We start from the raw sequence: 6,729 nt of genomic DNA, 5'->3' as shown, positions 1-6,729 counted from the left end.
ATGCTTTCTGGAAAATTTATCTGACCTTGTCTGGTTTTCTATGCCCTCTGGTATTTTTACTGTTTGATTTACATCCTCACAAGCCTCCAGACTTCTCCAGTTTAAGATCATCATGTTAGCTAGTGCCTCTGGACGCCACAAGTGTGTGGAGGTGGAGGACCACGTGGCTATCACTTTGTGTTTGTGGAAATAACTTGAGGAGAATGACACTTCACTGCACCCTCAAGTCTTCTGGAGCATGGGACACCTTTCTCACTTTCTTTGCATGGGATTATCCTGATTATTTTCATTTTTTTTCCTATTTCAGAGTAGGCCATGAATTTGTTCAGAATGTCTGCTATGAGCCTCGTGACTGGAAAAGATAACAACACTTTCCAACATTATATTGTGTGCTTTGTGCAGTGTTGAGGGTTCTTAGTTAAATTTCAGAACTCATTACTGGTCCTTCTGTGTTGGTCAATGTGCAATAGAGAAGTTCTCCCAAGCTTTGCGCAGTGGCAGTATCATAGCCAATGAGGTTTATCCGAGGCGCGATTATTGCTCATCGAGAATTTCTCCAGTTGTCCCCTAGGTGGAAATACTCTGAATTTTCAGAAGCGGCATGTGTAATCGAAAATGTACGTGGAACTTCAGTCGTGAAGGGAGAGAATCAGTGATTACCTGCAGGGCCAGTAACTCACAGAGTTCTTCAGTTGTATTTATATGAGCAGGTTCAATTGTGTCCCAGGAACAGTTGCAACTGGTACTTTGTCTCATGATGCCTTATGGGAGTTTTACACCTGAAATTGAGACATGTTTCTGTTCATTCTTTTACGTAGAATTTCTACCTCCCTTTTACAATGGGACAAAATAGCTCTGCAATTCATATTGTATTTAAAAGCTGAATTACCTGTGAATTAAGGTAAACACTCTTAAGACCATGAATGTGCACAGGTAACGTGTTTCTCTCAGAAAACACATTTCTAGGCCCCCTGCAGGACTCCAGGAATCCCCATCTCCTCAAAGGTCTCTGTGCCCTTGCACAGAAGATGTCTTTGTCAGTGAGGGAAGCAGAGTAAGGACATGAATGGGATGGCAATTTGAGCTTTGACCCTGGGGTGGCCCTGAATCTCTGTGTGGTGCTGGGCTTTTCTTTCATTCCTTCATGTTTTGTCTGTTCTCAATGTGTAAGTAAAAAGTCTGCAGATCTGGTGGAAGAGGGGTGTCCTGAACACAGATGCCTGCCTCTCTGGAATACGTTCCTTTATTAGACTGGCATTACTGCCATCAATCTTCAAGAATAGGATTCCTTGGCTTTCTGCATTTGTAACCATGTGCAGTGATGTGTGGAGACAGTAGTTTCTCCTTGTGCATCTGGTACCTTCAGGCTGTAGGTGGGACCTCATAGGAGGTCCTCGTGAGACCTTCAGGTTGTAAGTGGGATCTCGTGGGAGGGTAGAGTTTTCTGGCACTGATGCTGCATTCTACTAGAACCCGTGAATGAACAAGGGGCCAGGTGCTGACACCTGCTTCATTGTGTTTCAGCTCCTGTGGGCGTTCTACTTCTGTCTGTCATACCAACATACCTGTCGCTTCTGTTCTGTAGGTCCTTATGGTTGCAAGAGGACCTCCTCTTTTACCAGGTCCACCCTGCATGCCCTCCCCCACAGATCCCCTTTATCACTGTTCATGGACTCTATAAGTCACCACCAGCTCATTGGTGCCCTCAGTGACCTCCACCTCGACTATTTGTAAGATGATCTGAACAGTATGAGTTGACATGTTCAGCATATTCATCTACTGTCTTGTTGAGTCTCTGAGAAGATGTAGAGATGGCCTCACAGGCTTTTCAATGCAAGGGTGCTGCTGACTGAAACACTGTTAAGATTCCTCAAGTTTCTTAGGCCATACATATGTTGGGCTGTGCCTAAGTGTGTGTATCTCTGTGAGACTAAATGCGACGAAAGGTTGTAGATTAGCTGTGTGGCTTCCTTGGCTTCAGCCTGAGTCACACTCTTAGCGGGGAATTCAGGGTTGACCAGGAAATGCCCCTGCTGGACTCCTGTCACCGCAACCCTGAACCTACTTTCACCACCCTGCCTGAAGGTTTGCATCTCCGACACTTCCCTCACAATTTCCTGAGGCTTTGCGTGTGTTCCTCTTGTCTCAGACCTAATGCCAGCTCTCAGTGGGGAGAGCCTCAACTCAGAGCATCAGCTTTGTGATCTGAGAAGCAGGGATAATGTTGATCTCTGAGGTCAGCGCGATGAAGAGGTGGTTAAGCACATGAGGAATTTGTAAAATATATGGGATGAGTGAGCACTCACCCTTTTCAGCGTGGAAACGAATGTATCTGCACAGAGAAGATCATCAACAGATGTTCATTCAATTTCATGAAACTAAGGGTATAATGCCTGAGGCTGAGAGATTGGCAATTCTAGTTTCAAAGGATGCAACAAAGATTCCTGTGTGTTTTCTATTAAAATTCAGGTCCTACTTTACAAGGAAGGAAAAGATAAGTATGAGAATATGGATGTTCAGGGATCTGAAGATAATCCTCTTCCATTACAGGTAGACACACAAATGCACCCTGACAAATATGTGCTCATCCAAGGCCACAGATGTATCGAAGAAGAAAAAACGCATATAGAAGAACAGAAGATCCCTTTGCAATAACTCAATCACTTTGACATAGAGGGCAATCAGTTTGAAATTTGAAGAGCACACTGAACCATTACAAACCAGCTGTGGTTATTATATATTTAGAGATGGGGTCTAATCTACCCCTTGGTCTGAATGCTTTCCCTGTCCACCCCGTCCCCTCCACATTGTCCTTCCTAATATCCCCTAATACACTTGTCATAGTTGTGTTTCTATGTCAGCGTCTGCCTCCAGGAAAATCGACACTCATTCCCCATCAAGTGTACACTTTGGCGTTCTTGTATATGCAGTTAACAAACAGGTAGAATGTATAGTATTGGTGTACGAAGACAGATCATTGTTTGGGGTTGTATTGCCTGGAAGGGACCAATAGTTCCATCTGAGGGGTTGGATACATCCTTTAGGGAGATATGGTGGTGGTTGTTCATGTATAGATTGATGCTCATGAGCACATGGCACATGTGCTAGTTGATGTGGTTTGTGCTGATGAGCAGGGCAGGTGTCTGTCTCCAGGAAAGGGTCTCTTCTGATGGTGAGGAATGGATTCAGGAGACCAGTAAGGAGGCCCTGCATTAATTCAGCTTTTGCGCCCTTGTGCACCTTACCAGCTGCTACCAATAGCACCAATCCAGGTGGCCTCCAAGGGGGCAAATGGCACAATTTTTGTGGCGAGTCACATGGTGTCCCATAAAGCTCCCCCTGAAGCCATATTGAGGCATGGGGAGGGCAGAGGACCATGGTCTGAGAAAGGTTCCTTCAACACAATCCAGGGAGAGTTGGGTGTAAGCATACGGCTCCTTCTACATCAGCCAATCCAATCTACATCAGGGACCCTGAACCCTGTGAGCTTTTTTTTCCTTCCAGCTTAGGGAAGCAGCCAGCCCTCCAGCAGCTTTTGGGTCATGGCTGGGCCACCAACGGTAAATGTCTGGCTGTCCACATTCTGCCAGCATTGCTTTAGCAAATGTCAATATGAGCAGCTGCTGTATGGGGGATTCTCCTCCATTTTGATCAGGGCCTGGGACAAAACATGACGAGAGAGAGAGAGACAGGAGTTCCCTGTGCTCCTGGACAGGGCTGCAAGCACAGAGCAGATAGCCTGAAGCCTGGGGAGAGGTGGACAAAGAGGTAAGGAGAGAGAAACTGGATGAGTGATAGGGGAATTGGGCAAGACCTAGAGAGTGAAAGAAAGAAACACAGAGAGGTGTGGTTAGAGAGAAACAGAGACAAAGAGGAAGTACAAGGAGAAAAGTGGAGCCCTGGTCCGGGTATGTGAACGGGGTGAGATGAGCCAGGGGAGAGGGGATGTGTGAAGTGGCTCTGAGTGCTGGGGCCGAAAGGGCTGGTATCATGGGCATCATAGTTTCATAACTCTAAGACTCCAACATCCCTGGGGTCAAGCTCTGCAGAGGCCATTGCAATCGAAAAGATGGGCATCCGTCATTTCTACTGGAATTGTGGGGCTCAGCGTTATGTTCTGTCATGGAGACAGATGTCTTCAGGGAGAATGTGCTGCTCTTTGGCAGCTAAACTCCAGAGCCCGCCCTGTGAGGAGGTGTCCCGGGGTCATCTCCCTCACTGCCCCAGGCCCTGTTGGATTTCCCCCCTCCCCCCCCCCAACCAGCTGGCGTTCCTCATGTTCTGAACCCAGGCATGAGACATTGTGTTGCCCCCAGGTTCTGCAGTCTGGACCTGGCAGAGGTGGACTGTTGATATTGATTAAAAAAAATATTTGACAATAAGGTCCATATTCTCCCTCTGGAACGAGCGGTGTGCATCCAAATCGTGGGTTGCTATCCTCCTGTCCACAACCAATCTGAGGATTCCAGAAGGTAGGTGAACCTTTTAAAACACCATAGTCTTCTCTTACCTCATTCAAAGACAATTTCTTTCCCAGTTTCTTTTAATTTTGAAGAGATGGCAATTCCTAATTGAAAGCATAATGGTCCTGTAGGAAATTGACCTACATGAGTGATGGGCATTATTTCATCCATCCGTATCCCTAAAGCACATTTCATTGGAAATATAAGCCATGGATACATGTCATAAATTCATAACAGATGTGTAGCTCCTGTAAGTTGCATTCTGACCTTGTCACATATGTGTCATCAGATATTATTAGTGACTTTTCAGATAAGCTCTAAACATCAAGATGGTCATGTTAGAGAATCTGGTATATATGGAATTTCACAGATTCTAAATTAGGAATGATTTTTCATTTTTAATGTTCCTATTTTTTTCCTTTTGTGAAAGAGCCCGAGCTGGGGATGGGGGAGAGAGTGGGAGATACTGAATCTGAGGCAGGCGCCAGACTCTGAGCTGTCAGGACACAGCGTGACGTGGGGCTCAAACTGATGGACTGCAAGATCATGACCTGAGTGGAAGTCGGACGCTTAACCAAGTAAGCCACCCAAGCGCCCCAGGAATGATAGTTTATTGGCAAAGAAAGAGAAATTAAAGATAGCGTAAAGGATGTCGACTTTTAATTGAAATATTCTTCACACATTTGTTGTATTAGTTTTAGACATACATTGTAGTCCTTCCATATGTCTATAAATTATGTTGTACTTAAGCACAAGTGTAGCTATCCTGTGAAAGTATGCAACAGTATTATTACAGGATTGACTCTCTTCCATTGGCTGTCCCTTGTATCCCTAGGACTCATTCATTCCGTAGCTGGAAGCCAGTATCTCTCTCTCAAAGGTGTCCATTCTTTATCTAACCTAAACACTTAGGTGGTAAACACAATAACCTCTTGTTCATCATGTGTAATTTGGTGGTCTATTTTTCTGGGAACATTGCTTAAAGCATTACAAATGATGCCATTACCTTAATAAATTTGGTTTCATTCTTCACTCACAAGAACGGAGAAGGAAAAGATTTCTTTGTGCCCTAGGTCCTGTCACTAAGACCCTTCCCAGTGTAGAGAACAGGCTTAGTGGCCCAGAGCACCTTCGGTCCCTCAGCTGAGCCACCAGGGTCTTCAACATTGCAGGAATTCCCATGGTGGCCAGCAGAGAGAGCTCGAGCACCACAGACCCAGACGGGCGGGTTCCTCTGCCTGGGCAGTGATGGCCAGTAGAGGGCGCAGCATCGGCTTTTCTGACCCAGGGCACCTCAGAGCAGGAAGGGCTTAGACTGCTCTCAGAGGACTCAGGCCTCTGCTGGTGCCTCAGTACAGAGAGCAGAGCTGCATTTCCAGCAGGTTCTGCCACCCGCCCCAGGGGAGACCTTGGGAGCTTAGCAGAAACTTGGCATCTCCTGAGTCGCCAGAGAGAAGCTGCCTTGTTGTACTGAGTGCTGAGGAGGGGGCGCCGGGTGGCTTCCCTGGTCAAGCTGGTCGCTGAGCTGCACAGGCCTTTGCATTTTCTGGGCTGTTCCCATGTTTCATTCCACCCCTTCCCAGACAGTTTTTGAACAAGACGTATTTTACCAAAGGACTTGTGGATTGAGGGGTCCCACGACATCACCTCATAGATGCAGTCGATGGTTTGTTCCAGATCCAGGCTTGTTTCCGACAAGGAACCCTAACAGAAATTCAGAAGCACGGGAGCTGCATTCAATTAGGACGTGGATACATGAAATGCTCGTCTCACGACCTTCTAGAAGAAGGAGCTGGGACCCATGTTCCGAGTCCTGCTGGAACCAGAGACCAAGGTAAGGGCACAAACTGTCCCACACATCATACATGCTTTTTAAAAATGTTCATGGTTATTTTCCCAACTTAGTGAAGTGATTGAAAACTACAGAAAACCTGGTAGGTAGGTGTCATTAACCTTATGTTATCTTTTAATTTAAATTCCAGTGAGTGAAGACACAGTGTAATGTTAGTTTCAGGTGTCCAATATAGAGCAACACTTCCACACGTCACCCGGTGCTCATCCCAGGTGAGCACCAGCAACAGCTTCTTAATCCCCAGCAGCTGTTTCACCCATTCCGTCACCTCACTGTGGAAGCCCTCAGTTTGTTTCCTAGTTAAGAGTCTGTTTGTTTGTCATTGTGTCCTTCACCGCCCCCCCCCCTTAAATTTGTCTTATTTCCATGTGTTAGTGAAATCATCTGGTGTTTGTCTTTCTCTGACAGGCTTTT

At 46.1% G+C, this 6,729-nt stretch overlaps 1 pseudogene; it reads left to right on the top strand.

Annotated features, from left to right (window-relative positions):
• The first annotated feature begins 483 nt into the window (after window positions 1-483).
• Window positions 484-636, top strand: LOC125160071 (uncharacterized; annotated as a pseudogene).
• Window positions 637-6,729: the final 6,093 nt, after the last annotated feature.

The sequence above is a fragment of the Prionailurus viverrinus genome, unplaced genomic scaffold (genome assembly GCF_022837055.1).
Source record: "Prionailurus viverrinus isolate Anna unplaced genomic scaffold, UM_Priviv_1.0 scaffold_92, whole genome shotgun sequence".
NCBI lineage: Eukaryota > Metazoa > Chordata > Mammalia > Carnivora > Felidae > Prionailurus > Prionailurus viverrinus.
This window is presented reverse-complemented; position numbering and strand designations above follow the sequence as displayed.